The 13762-nt window shown below is 47.6% G+C and overlaps 1 long non-coding RNA gene across 1 annotated transcript in view; it reads right to left on the minus strand.

Moving 5' to 3' along the window:
* Positions 1-2807: 2807 nt before the first annotated feature.
* LOC138850216 (uncharacterized) overlaps positions 2808-13762 on the minus strand; it is a 222428-nt gene continuing 211473 nt past the window's right edge. Inside the window, exon 5 of the long non-coding RNA XR_011389909.1 lies at positions 2808-11732. This is a non-coding gene — a long non-coding RNA (uncharacterized lncRNA). The remainder of the gene's footprint in view (positions 11733-13762) is intronic.

A 13762-nucleotide genomic window follows, 5' to 3' on the forward strand; every position in this document is an offset into this window, starting at 1 on the left:
GAGTTCAGCTTTCTCACGCCACAGCAGTCACCCACATCACCCGGTTTCAACAGTTGGCTCCTGCATGCTAAGGATGAGCCTCTAGCTCTCTTAAAGAAGTCGCAGAGACTTCCATTCCCGGTAGCTGCAAGTGCCCTGGTTTCAGGGACGGGGTATCTGAGCGCTGAGCAAGAACCTGTAAAGAAGGCACCTTGCGTTAGGATCAGTTCCCCCTTCTGCCCAATCCTAGTCCCTTCTGAGAGCAGAGGGCACTGCCCCGCTGCTCAGAGGGAGAGCAGGGGATGGGGTCACTGGGCATGCTCAGAGGAGGGGGCAGCAGACGGATGGGCGCAGCAAGGCGTGTCTGTGGCGAGCCACATTTTATCTCCATTCCTGTGCCCGTATGCACTCCTTCCTCACCCAGGAGGGCTGGAGGACAGGCCTCCACCCTGCAACAGACCATGACTTTATCACTACGTTAACCCCTCTGTTAACTAACTCACTGCAGATTTTGCAAATCCTCTGGTCTCGCAGCTGTGGAATTCAGCTGTGCTCTCTGGGTGCCGTGGTGACAAGTGATGCTGCAGCCTACAAACTACAGCCCCTAAAAATAGGCCAAAGCCACCTGGTATAGCTCCTGTGCCTGATTTAAAAAAAAAAAAAAAAAAAAAAAACCCTAGGTAATTAGCTTTGAAAGCCTCATTTGCAGGAGGAGGACCGGTGGGTGGGTGGGCTGCCGTTAGAAGGGAAGGCATGCGGAGGAGAGCTTGTTGCAATGACAATTTGGGAAAAGAAGTGGAGCAGTGCAAAGAGGAGAGAGGGAGAGAAAAACAAAGGGACACACTTTGGGAGTGATGGGGAGGAGGCAGGCAGCCATTCACTGGGAGCGACATTTGGAACGTGTACGAGAAGGACGGTGGCACACTGGGGACATGGTGGCCACCACTCTCCTATCCCGCAGTTGTGAGGCCATCGCTCTGTTGCCCAGGTGACGAGACTGAAGTCGACCCTACTGTTCTTTTTTCTCCCTCTCCATTGCTTGCTGAGTCCTCGCCATTCTGCCTCCCCAATCTCTCTCCTATACACGTGGTCTGTCCCATCCTGGGCTCACTCTCCAGGAGCTACCCCTTGTCATCGATTACCTGAGTATTTCAACGACCTCCAGATCTTCCAGTATCCCGTCTCTTTCTTTCACAAGTTACTTCCCCTCCAGCCACAGATCTGCTCCTGCCCTTCGCCTGTTGAAAAACCACCCACACATCCAAAGCTCCGTAGGGAGACATTCCACGCCATTGCAGACGTGGCCCCAAGTTACCATTCCTGTCCTATCTCCCACTACGTCTGAGCAGATACATTCTGTCCTCGGGTGCAAACTGTTGAACAGTGAACTGAGCCCTTGGCATGTTCCATTTGTTCCTTAGACATTTCAAATACCTGAAACTCTTACACACAAATTAGGAGTTTTGTTTTGCTTTTGCTTTTCTTAAAAAAAAAAAATCAGTAAACCCAGCAACACTGAGGGCACATCCCAAAATGAGAGTTACATCTTGGTTGGCTGTAGTCCCCACCATTCTCTAATGCCTTACATTAGTTGAGACCCTCAATTCTGTACTAACTGTGGCAAAGCCCTGGGGAGTGGTGATCAGGCTCCAAGCTCTGACTGGACCTGGGACCTGTGTATAAACAAGGCATGCTCTCTGTCACCGTGAAGCCCTCTCTGGGCCAGCTGTGATGTGAGATGCTGGGCGTAGAGATGGGAAACATGGTGTCTGCACCTATAGGCTCCAAGCACACCTTGTGAGGCACTTATTCCTTTGCTCATGCTGTTGCTCTGCGTGGGATGCCTGCCTACACCTTTTCCATGAGGTCTAGTCTTCCTGGATGACGTTTCCTGACACCCCGAGTTAGGATTTGTCCCAGCAACCATGGCCTTCTCCATGGTCTTGTGGTATCTTCCTCAGTGCCACAGCTGTCTTGTATTTTATTCTGTTCCACGTTTTCCAGGATGAGGGTTTATATCAAACCCATTTGTGCTCTCCTATCAACTTCTACACATCACCAAGATTCATTCCTTGCACACAGTAAGTACTCAATAATGATTTAAATGGGATCTATTCAGAACCATCTGGAATCCTGAACTTAATTTTTTATAACCAGAGTCACTAAGAAAGAATGCAGATCCTCAATTTTTAGGTCCTTTCAGAGAGAACATGTATTAGAGAGCTGGACTCCCAAGAACACAAGTACAATAAGCCCTTTTCAATTTGAAATGGCTGAAGGGTGTGGCGAAGTGAGTCTAAATGAATGCAGAGACACAGCTGAGTTTGAGACTATTCTAAGAGAACAGAGGATCTCCCAGTTTTAGAGGTTAAAGTTCGTCTGTCTACGTGAGTTATCCTTGGGTGTCGGAGCTTTGGGGTGGAGCCATCAAGTGGGCTTTCTCCCCGAAGCTCCCCAACTTGTCCTCATGTGATCTGGGGCTGAGGGGTGGGTGCCACACGAGAGCTCCGGGTGGAGGGAGAAGTATGTCCCTTGTGTGTGTGAATTTTAAAGAGACCAGCCTGGGCATTTGTTCTTTGAGTAACGTTTTGCCTGACAAACCCGTTTGTTCCCAGTTAATTTTTGAGATTAATCACCTACAACTCTTGGCAAGTCTCTGGACATGTTTTGCTTCATTACACAATTGTTCTACAACTATTTTTTACTCCTAAGAAAAGAGTCACTGAATTTTAATTAAAATCATGATGAAAACGATTTTATAATAATCTCAGAAAAATTTTAAAATTAGAAGCAATCCCATTGTTCTATTATGAATCATTTCCATTTTTTTGTACAGTCTTGCAGCCTTTGTAAATATGCAGACATAATTATACATCTCCCAAATAGAAATTTGTATTGTTTGTTTGTCACTTAACATTCTAACATAAATATCTTCTTTTAGATGTTGTTGGTTTTAATAATTACCCTTTGTGACAGCTCTAGAATATATTTCAGGGATGATGTAATGAATTATTTAGCCAGTTCCATTTAGCCAGAAGTTTTAAATGGTTTCCAAAATTTCTCTATTATTAAATAGTCACGTAGTTTTGCATTTAATTTCTAAAATGTGGGTATTTATGTTATGGTAATGAGAAAGATTCTCCAAACGAAACTAGATCTGTTTAAACATTAAACCTAATACACCTGTCTTTAAAAAGTTTATAAATATCCTTTCATTGTATTTGAAAGAAAGAGAGACTATGTTCCAGCTCCCGTTTCACTCCCCAAATGCCTTCAACAGCCAGGGCTGGACCAGGCTAAACCCAGGAGCCAGCAGCTCCATACAGGTCCCCTCCATGAGACGCAGGGACCCAAGCACTTGAGCCACCATCTACGGCTTCCCAGGGTGCACATTAGCGGGAAGGCAGATTGAAGTGGAGGCCTGACTGGGTCCCAGGCGCTCCAATGTAGGATGTCAGGGTCCCAGACAGTGGTTTAACCCGCTGTGCTGCAAGCCCCACTGCCCTGATATGCCTGCATGCTTAACAAACTGCGTTAGCTCCCTAGGACTCCCCTGAACAAAGTACCACAAATGGATGATTCAAACAACAGCACTTCAGGGGTCGGCGCTGTGGCTCACTTGGTTAATCCTCTGCCTGCAGCACTGGCATCCCATATGGGCACAGGGTTCTAGTCCTGGTTGTTCCTCTTCCAGTCCAGCTCTCTGCTGTGGCCCAGGAAGGGTAGTGCAGGATGGCCCAAGTGCGTGGGACCCCTACACTCACATGGGAGATCGGGGGAGGCACCTGGCTCCTGGCTTCGGATTGGCACAGCACCAACTGTAACAGCCATTTGGGGGGTGAACCAACGGAAGGAAGACCTTTCTCTCTGTCTCTCTCACTGTCTGTAACTCTACCTGTCAAATAATAACAAAAAAAAACACAATAGTACTTTATTCTTTCACTAGTCTCGAATCTACTAATTGGAAATCAAGATGTTGGCTTGGCACATCTCTGAGAGTTCTGGGGGAAAATCCTTCCTTGGCTCCACCTGACTTCTCTGCCTTGGAGCTGCCTCCTCCTCCACACGGCTTCCCCTCTCGTCTGTTTGTGTCTTGTCATCTTCTTATAGTAACACCAGTTATTGAACTTAAGGTCCACTATCTAGGATGGCTTCCTCCCCGCATACTTAAACTAATTCCATCCACAAAAATCCCATTTCCAAATACAAATAAGGTCACATTCCCAGGCACCTGGTTTAGGACTTGAGAGCGCCTTTTTGTAGAATACTACTCAACTCACTATAACACCTGACTCCAGAATCTCTTAGACCCCCTGGTATTTGACAGGGGGAGACCCAGGAGCACCCATTCCCTGCCCTTCCAGCTTTTCCTAGCAGAAGTCCTAGAGGGACAGCCACAAGGACAGTGATCAAATGGATCCCAGCATGCAGGTTTTTGCTAGCTTCGAAGGGCCCTCTGAAAAGCCTGGGTTGAAGTGAGACACCCAGCTGAAGCCACCTAAAGGACGTCAATCAAAAAGAAGGCAGAAGATGACTGATCAGTCCCAAGGGGGCCATTGGAGCTGCGTCTTGTCCAGTTGTAGCCTCGCAGGACAGACAGTAGAAGAGGGAGACGGTAGGACCAACAGCTCTGCTCACTGCCTCTGCACACAGAACAATGGGTGACCGAGAAGGCACAGGGCTGGGACGACCTGCCATCCTTGGGGACTCTGCCCATTAGGAAATGCTACCCCATCGATGTCTTGAGTACAGTTAAGTGGGGCAGCCTAAGGTGAGGACAATGGCAAGGTGTGGCGGCAAAGCAGGTAGATGGGGAGACAGTTCCCTCCCTAATACCCACTTGGGAGCATGTTTATCTGGCTGCTACACTAACATGCACTTGTTAGAAATGTATTCCATAGACACAGTCCCACGAATGTTCAACTTCACTGCAAATGAAATGGCATCAGCTAATTGAAGGGGGAAAATTGTAACCATTTCAACAGGTACCAAGAAGGCAGAGAAAGAAACCCAACACCCATTCCTAATTAAAGGATGAGATAAAATAAAAAGCAAACCTCAGGGAAACTTGAAAGGAAATACCCACAGCCTGAGGAAAGGCAGCTCCCAGAGGGCCCTGGAGCCCCAGGGCACCACCCGTGGCGAGAAAGTATTGGAGCATTCCTTTCTTTTTTTTTTCTTTTTTTTTTTTTTGACAGGCAGAGTGGACAGTGAGAGAGAGAGAGACAGAGAGAAAGGTCTTCCTTTGCCGTTGGTTCACTCTCCAATGGCCGCCGCGTCCAGTGCGCTGCGCTGATCCGATGGCAGGAGCCAGGTGCTTATCCTGGTTTCCCATGGGGTGCAGGGCCATCCTCCATTGCACTCCCGGGCCATAGCAGAGAGCTGGCCTGAAGAGGGACAACCGGGACAGAATCCAGTGCCCCGATCGGGACTAGAACCCGGTGTGCTGGAGCCGCAAGGTGGAGGATTAGCCTAGTGAGCCGTGGCGCCGGCGGAGCATTCCTTTCTAACATAGGGAACGGGAGACTTGCAAAGAGACCAACCTCATGAAAAACTGGTTCACAACAGAAGTCTACATATTGGATAGGAAAAATAGAATCACATTGCAGACAATTTGCTATCTACTAAACACTCAAGAGAATCCACTGACAAATTTAAGCATCAATAAGAGAATTCTGTAAGTGCTATGGTCTGGATATCCGTTAACCCCCTAAATTCCTGTGTTAAAATCCTATTCCCCAAGCAATGGTGTTAGTGGGTGGGGCCATTAAGGATGATCAGACCAAGAGAGCAGGGCTCTCGGATAGGGATCGGTGCCCTTATAAATGGGACCCAGAGGACATCCCTGCCTTCCCCACCATGTGGGGTGCTGGGAGGAGCCCTCCATGAACCAGGAAACTGACCTTCACAAGACCCCAGATTTGCCCATGTCTTGATCTTGGACTTTCCAGTCTTGAGTGGAGCTTAACTGCAGTGCCAAATGCCTGCCCCAGAACATTTTAATATCACTGTCAAAAGTTCATGGAAAATGGAAGGTGGTTGACCCAACAGTAAAGACATTGCTTAGGACACCCACATCCCACACCAAAGTCCTTGAATTTGAAGCCCGGCTCCGCTCCCGATTTCAAATTCTTGCTTTTGTGCACCTTGGGGGGCAGCAGGTGATGGCTCGAGCAGTTGGGTCCCTGCCACCCACATGGGAGACCCTGATTGAGTTTGTAGCTCCTGACTTCTGTGTGGTGGAGCCCTAGTTCTTGGAGGCATTTGGTGAGCGAACTAGCAAAGGGAAGCACACACTCTCTGTCTCTCTCCCTCTCTTTCTGTCTCTACCTTTCAAATAGATACTAGTTTTAGGAAAAGATAAGTCAGGACTGGCATTGTGACCCAAGATTAAGCCACCTCCTGCAATGCCGGCATCCCTTATGGACGCCAGTTCGTGTCCTGACTGCTCCACTTCCAATTCAGCTCCCTGCTAATGCACCTGGGAAAGCAGCAGAAGATGGCCCAAATGCTTGGACCCCTGCTACCCACTCGGGTGGTGTTCCAAGTTCCTGACTTCAGGTTGGCCCAGCCTCGGCCACTGTGGTCATTTAGGGAGTGAACCAATGGATGAAAAATCTACCCCCACCCCATTTCTCTGTGTGCATGTGTGTGTGTGTGTGTGTGTGTGTGTGGCTGTCTCTCCCTCTCTCTGTAACTCTATCTTCCAAATAAAAAATAAATCTTTAAAATCTAAAGAGAAAAGCTCACTTTGAAATCCAGGCATAGTTTCTTCATAATACACGTTTTCATGGACTACCTAGAGACCACCTGTAAGCACAGATTTCAAAATTTGGGGCACCAAAATAAAGTTTCCCTGCAACTGCATTTTTCATGAACCTTCTGAAGCATCCTTGTACTCTATGCATCCATTTGTCATTACTATCGTAGAACACCAGGGGCTGGGTAACATTTAAAAAAAAGGTTTATTTAGCTCATGGTTCTAGAGGCTCAAGGTCAAGGGGCTGATGCTGGCATGGACTTCCTGCCAATGGTGTCCCATGGTGGTACAGGGCATCATATGGCAAGACAGGAAACTCATGTGTGTGTGTCCCTGGTCTTGCCCCCTCTCCTGTGCAGCCACCAGCCACGGAGACTCCGCCCTGGAGAACTTATGTAAGCACCATTGCTGGATGAAGTTTCCACCTTCCGTCGTTCACTATGAAGTGAGGTGTCAGCCCCCCGCCCCCGGGAGATGCATTCACACATATCCAGACCTCAGCAGATGCACGGACAGCACTGCCACAGTGGCCACCCCTGCTGCTGCTCTTCCCTGCACTAGACATGGAGGAGCTGAGGCTGTGGAAAGATGAGCCACCTGTCCAAGGTTACGGTCAGGGCCAGAGCAGGCTGGCAAGACCTTGTTCACCTGACGTCAGGGCTGAGAATGCAGCGGTGGTGTTAGGGTCACCCGCGGCACCCTGTTTATCCTCTCCCTCAGCCTCAGTCTTCCTGCCTGAGAAATGGCAGTGCAGGGCTCTGCCCTCCCTGTTATGAATGAGACGCTGTGTTCAGAGCCGCGAGCTCAAGGCCTAATGTAGATGCCGAATAAGCGGTAGCTCCTTCATTCTAAGCAGGAGAGGGACTGAGCTCCCTGAGTCTTCATCAACACTCTGCACAGCATAATGAGAGGTGAGAGCAGCATTTTCAGCACGATCAATCAACACAAGGGAAAATAACGAGAGGCACGTGGGAGAGAGGTGGGTTATTCGTGGTCGGATGTCTATTATCCTGACTTGCTTAACGACTCACTGAGCTGTTTGAGTTGAGAGACAGCAAATCCGAGGGATGGAAAATGCAGATCTCTGGGGGCAGCGATTAGTGGTGATTAAATCACAGCGCCTTTGAAGCAGAGAACCCGTCATTGTGCCTCCGGAGTGAGGTGACTTGTGCACGAGATCTTTCCCAGGGAGCAGGAAAAAGGTGCAAGCCGAGCCTCAGAGGCACAGCTAGGCATGGACACCAGTGAAGTCCCCGACTCCCGAAATGCTCTTGGGAGCTGTTCTGTGATCTCATTTTGCTATCAGCGTATATTAAATAAAATTATGAAAATGCAGAAAAGAAAGAAGAAATTCTAAGTCCCATCAGAGTAACAACTCCTACCATTTTCATACGTTTCCTTCCAGCTTCCCCTCTCTCTGAATGTGTTTCCTTCTCTGCATCCTTGTAACCCTCCAATTTTGTGTCTGATCTAAGGGTGATGATAAAAAGCCCAGGATTATGGGATTAAATGCCATCATTTGCCAGCAGGGGGCTCTGGAGTTCGCTCTGAACTTCAGTCATCTCATCTATAAAATGGGTTCGTCACTACCATGTCAGGATTGAAAGATAATGTAGATAAATTGCTGGAACCTAGTAGACACTAGCCTGTTCCATGCTCCTGGGACTCGTGAACTTCTCTTTGCTGCAAAGAGCGAGCTGCACTCCCAGGCTCCAGGAAGGGTCACACACAAGCCACTCCAAAGATTCCTGCAGCCCAACCTGACGCGAGCTAACTCAGAGTCAGGGCCTAAGCCACATTCAACCTCCCAAATCCTTCCATTTCCAAGCACTGCATCTCGCTGATCTTCAGATTGCAGCGTGAGAGAATCTGATTCAGCCCGCAATCTGGCTGTGGGGTCGCTCAGCCAGGGCCGGAGACCAAGCCTTCAGGATCACTGCCCAGCTTGTCACTGTGAATTGATGGCCTGTCACCTGGAATTTGCTATTCTAATTTTATGCTGTATCAAAAACATCTTTTCAAGTAACTGCTCTTCACTGTATTTTTAAGGCTCTAGAAAAATCAGTCAAGGCAAATGGATGGTTATTTAATGCAGATTTTTCTATGGCCAAAGAGCTAAGTTATTTCTTGAATGATACTCATTGCTGAAAAAGGTACTATTTATGTGTTTAATTCTTAGGGGGAATTTCTAGAAACTTGCAGCTGAGGCCCCAGACTCTGAATGCATTGTCTTACCTCTTAAGTGTTGAACTTCCAGTCCCCTAAATGGACTAGAACATTCCTAGTGTGTGAGCCCCCAGCCTCTGGATGGATTGACCCACCCGTCAGAGTGCTTGACCCTCCCCCATCTTCTCAGTGAACTTCTCAATGGACCACCCCTCCTCCCAACTCTGTGAATGGACCAGTGCTTTCACAATGTTGGCTTTGAAATTTTGTTGTCGTTGATCTATTTGTCAGGCAGAGATAGGACAAGAAAGAGAGAGAGAGCTCTCATCCATTGGTTTACTCCCCAATTGTCTGCCAGGGTCCTGGGCCCTGCCAGGCTGAGGACTTATAGCTGGGGGCTTCAAATGCAATCCAGGCTCCCCATGTGAGTGGTAGTAACCTGATTACCTGAGCCACCACTGCTGCCTCCCAGGGTCTGGAGGGTCTAGCATGAAGCTGGAGTCAGGAGCTAGCGCCAGGCACAGAACCAAGTCCTCTGAAACGGGTTGCAGCCATCTTAACCAGCATCTTGCCCAGCATCTAATTACTCCCCATACTGCTTCCTGCCAGCCAGTCTAAGGACTGGCACACAGCATGTGCGTCACAGATTAGAGAATGACCGAGGCCTTATCTTCAGGTGCCATGAAAGCATTTCCTCATCAGCCTTAAGCTGGGGAGTCAGATAACAGCAAAAATATTGGTGAGCAAAAGTTCGCAAGCTTCCATTATTTAAAGTACACTGCATTTTACGGATGTTGAAAGCATCCCTAGGCATTTTTGATTTTTACAAGAAATCACTCTTTCTGCCACCTTGGAGCCTGTGGAGGCTTGTGAGAGCAGGACTTCTAAAACACAAATACAGGGTTGGTGCTGTAGGCTAAGCCTCTGCCTGCAGCACCAGCATCCCATATGGGCACTGGTTCTAGTCCCGGCTGCTCCACTTCAGATCCAGCTCCCTCCTTATGGCCTAGGAAAGCAGTGGAAGACAGCCCAAATGCTTGGGCCCCTGCACCCATGTGGGAGACCTGGAAGAAGCTCCTGGCTCCTGGCTTCGGATCAGCTCAGCTCAGGCCATTGCAGCCATTTGGGGAGTGAACCAGTAAATGCAGGACCTTCTCTCTCTCTCTCTCTCTCTCTCTCTCTCTATAACTCTACCTGCCAAATAAATAAATTAATCTTAAAAAGAAAAATAAAAGGCAGATGTGTCTGGAAGGCTGTGGCGCATTATAAGCGAGGTATCTGGGACCAAAGAGAGCACAAAGCACTTCTTCTATTAGAAACTATTGATGCAGAAGATGGAACTGAACTCTGGGCTAGAGATGTTAGTAAAATGGTGCCGTCTTATCTGTGGCACCATCTATGCCCCGGACACCATCTTGGGCTCTGGCCCCCGTTGCCACCTTACACAGTCAGCTTGGGTCCAACCACAGGTGTCAGCCCCACCGCCACCCTATTGGGATTCGCTGCTCCTACGGCCCTGCCCCCCGGCAAAGGTGTAACAGGACCTGCTTCCAGCATGCTTGTCTCCCACCTGATCCGTCTCTCTCTCTTACTCTCTGGCCCTCTTCCCACCTGCTCACCGGGCTTCCCCCACCCAACAATAAACCTTTCCTCCTACTCTGGTGTTTGATGTGTTTTGTGGAGGCCTTACAAGAGATGTGCTTATGTGTGCAGAGCGAAGGACAGCATAGTGACTGGCGGCCATGAGCCCAACCAAACCAGGGCAATCCAGGGTAAGGTCACTGGTGCTCATGGGAACGCCGGCACAGTTCATGCCGATCCCAGAAGCAACTTCCTGAAAAGGCCATTGGACACAGAATGCGCCCAGCACTGTGGCCCCTCAAGGGTTCGAACTCCTGGAAAGTAAATAAATAAAGCAGATTTGTCCTCTGAAGGCCGTGCGGTCTCTGAATGCAGGCAGCAGGATTTTGCTGTGGGCTAAGATTTAGTCTGCAGCGGTTGCCTCCGCCTCCTCAGAATCGCCGATGGCAGAGTTCAATATTATTTTAGAACTGGGACTTCAGTTCTTTCCTTTCATTCCTTCTAACTTCCCAGACTCTCAGAGGCTGGACGGTGGTGATGTTGCTCCGAAGCCCAGGGCGCTCCTGGGAAGGAAGTTGTCCGTGGGGTTGATGGTAGTGGGGAGCTTGGCAACGGAGGGCTACATGGCTCACAGACACTGGCTGAGCCCTGCTACCAGCCCGGACATGTTGCAGCCACAGCCACGCCCCTCCCTCGCCCCACGTTAACTCCCAGCTGCCACTCATTTGTTCTCCGTCTTTTATCGTTTTGCGGTTTCTGGGATGTTACAGAAACAGAATCATGCAGTGTGATGCTTGGTTCTTTACACTCAGCATGATGCCTTTGAGAGCTCTCCAAGGTCCCAGTGTGTCAGTAACTTTCTCTGTTCTGTTGCAAAGTCCTATGCCGTGGCATGGAGATACCACTGTTTAACCACTGAGAGACATCTGGGTGATGTCCGTTTTTAGTTATTGTGAACAAAATTGCTAAGAACACTCACGTGCAGGATTTATGTGAACACGGTTTTCAGATCTTAGGGATAATTGCTCAGGAGTGCCAGGAGTCCTCAACCCCACACTTCCCACCTTTTTCCTCCTCCATCTTTCTCTTTCTCTTCCTCCCCCTTCACCTCCTCCTCCTTCACTTCCTCCTCCTCCACTTCCTCCTCCTCCTCTTCTTCCATTCTTTTTTCTTTTTCTTCCTCCTTCATCTTCTTCCTATTTTCTCATTCTCCTCCTCCTCCTCTTCTTCTTCTCTTTCCTTCATACTGTATCTCAAATAAAATGAAAATAAATTAATAAGTAAATTTCTATAAAATGAATGAAAAAGAATTACACATTTAACTACATTAAAACTAATAGTTACTGCTCATCAAGCTTCAATAAGGTAAAGCTACCAACTTGGAGAAGATAGTAGCAACACATACTGCTGACAAAGCACTTGGCAAAGTTGTTAATGAACCAGAAAGAAAATAAGAATGTTACAGAAAGGAATGGGGCAAGCTCTCTGCAGGGCATTTCCCAAGAGGGCCAGCACACGACCCACGAACGTGGGAACAGCCACTTCACACCCACAGAGGTAAAGGCGGCCTCAATGACAAATTTCCCTTCTATGTTGGAACAAAAGTTGGAAAGGAAAAAGTTTGGAGATATCAATGTAAACAAGCAGAACACAAAGACAAATATGAAGCATCCTAAGAGGTTATTGGGAGTATAAATTAATTTTGGGAAATGATTTAATGTATCCTAGTTATTTTGAAGGCTCAAATGCTTAAAAATCCCTCTTACTTTATTCCTAAGTCTATACTCACAATACATTTTTCTTTATGGGCTGATTCAAGATATCATTTCATATCATAGTAAAAAGCTGCAAAAAAATCCATAAAATAAAGTGTATACATGAATTAGAGTTGAGACTCACCAGAAGAGTACACAGCTGTGAAAATAAATGATTCATAGCTGTGTGCATCAAGATAAATTAGACACTAAGCAAGTCACAGAATCTGCCCACTACAATTGCATTCCCACATGATCTCTATGATATGATCTACATCGTAGTGGCATAATATAAAATACATGTTTTCATATAAAAGTTTTACTCGTATTTCCATGAAAAAAAAAATCTGCTCCTCTGTGACCAAGAGATTCAATTTCCTTGGAAAAGTTTTCTGGGAATCGGTACCTCCCTACCCTTCCCTCATTGCCACTGAGGCCCTGCCTGAGGTGGGACAAGTTTTCTGGTAGGTGGGAGGAAGGAAGGAGAGTCAGATAGAGACAAGGTCAGCTTGACATGTCAATTGCTTTCTTGGCAGTGGTGATGAGGTGGTGGTCAGGTCATGGGGGTACCATCCCCAGGGATGGATTAAGGTGCTCTGATAAGGGCTGCAGGCATCCTAGCTGCCAGCCTCAATTCCAGCCCCGTGTCTCATTGTCACACTCAAGACGGTCATTGTGAAGAAGCTAAAAGTTCAGATAGGTACAAAGATGAAGACAGAAATACCCAGTTTTATCAAATTCTGATCTAATCGCCACCACACTTGCCATCATTCCATTCATTTTCTACAGAAGTATCTTTATACACCTACGCCTTTAAACAAACAAACAAAAACATTCATTTTGCCCACAATTTTAAACTGTTTTTCAAAAATTATCATTACTGTGGATTTGTCTCTATGTCTTTAAATCTTATTTTCTGGAATTGGTTTAAAGGCTATGCAACAGTCTAGTTAATCATTCTCTTATTGCAGAATGTTGGATGTTTCTAATTTTTTTTTCACTCATATAAATAACATTGAAGTGATTTCTTTTTTTACTAAAGTCTTTGTGCTCACTCCATTATTTCTTAAAGTCATTTACATACGTGTCTATCCAACTAATCTCAGGCCGTTCCGATTCAAGTGACAATTCATGAAGAGCATGAACAGGAAGCTACAGAAAATATTCCAGCTCTGTGCTGGACATCGCATATGGCACTTTCTATACGTGATTTTTTTTTTTTTTTTTTTGGACAGGCAGAGTGGACAGTGAGAGAGAGAGACAGAGAGAAAGGTCTTCCTTTTTGCCGTTGGTTCACCCTCCAATGGCCACCGCGGTCGGCGCGCTGCGGCCTGCGCACTGCGCTGATCCGATGGCAGGAGCCAGGTACTTATCCTGTCTCCCATGGGGTGCAGGGCCCAAGCACTTGGGCCATCCTCCACTGCACTCCTGGGCCACAGCAGAGAGCTGGCCTGGAAGAGGGGCAACCGGGACAGAATCCGGAGCCCCGACCGGGACTAGAACCCGGTGTGCCGGCGCCGCA

Source organism: Oryctolagus cuniculus, chromosome 6, assembly GCF_964237555.1.
Source record: "Oryctolagus cuniculus chromosome 6, mOryCun1.1, whole genome shotgun sequence".
Lineage (NCBI taxonomy): Eukaryota > Metazoa > Chordata > Mammalia > Lagomorpha > Leporidae > Oryctolagus > Oryctolagus cuniculus.